Source organism: Nannospalax galili, unplaced genomic scaffold (genome assembly GCF_000622305.1).
Source record: "Nannospalax galili isolate Female #2095 unplaced genomic scaffold, S.galili_v1.0 scaffold160, whole genome shotgun sequence".
Lineage (NCBI taxonomy): Eukaryota > Metazoa > Chordata > Mammalia > Rodentia > Spalacidae > Nannospalax > Nannospalax galili.
In genome coordinates this window covers 2,889,631-2,890,385 of record NW_008346900.1, presented here as the reverse complement: position 1 = coordinate 2,890,385, position 755 = coordinate 2,889,631, and positions in this window count along the sequence as shown.

Sequence of the window (755 nt, the reverse complement as noted above, 5' to 3'; positions counted from 1 at the left end):
TTTATTTATTTTTGGAGTTGAGGACTGAAGCCAGGGCCTGCGCTTGCTAGGAAAGCACTCTACCACTGAGCTAAATAATCTCCAACCTCTTATTTATTTATTCATCGGTGTGTGTGTATGTGAGTGCACATGCACCATGGCATGCTTGTGGAGGTCATACGACAACTTGTCCATTCTTTTTTTTTTTTTTAACAATACATTTTCTTTTTTAAACATTTTTATAAAAGCTTTATTGAGAATTTCATACATGCGTATAAGGTATTTTGATCAAATCCATGCTCACTCACTCCCCTCCAACATTTCCCCCTCTGAAGAGGTAACCCTAAAATATTTTAAGGATTAGATTCAAGCTCCCAAATACTTTTGACATTTTGACATTTTTGGCCTTTGGAACAGAGTGTGTTGCTAACAGGCCCAAGGACATTTTGATCATTCTCTCTTTCTATCATGTGGGTCTTTGGGATTAAACTCAGGTTGTCAGATTTGGTGGCAAGTGCCTTTACCTGCTGAGCCATCTTGTTGATCCAGGGTCTCTTTTTTTAAAAAAAAATAATAATTTATTGAGAATTTCATACATGCATATAAGGTGTCTTGATCAAATCCATGCCCATTCCCTCCCCTCCAACTCCTCCCATATCTCCCCGTCACTTTTTTCTGATAACTTCATGTACTCTTTCTTTTTCTTTTTTTTTTCTTTTTTCTTGGTTTTTTTTGAGACAGGGTCTCCCTGTAGCCCCAGCTATCCTGGAACTCAC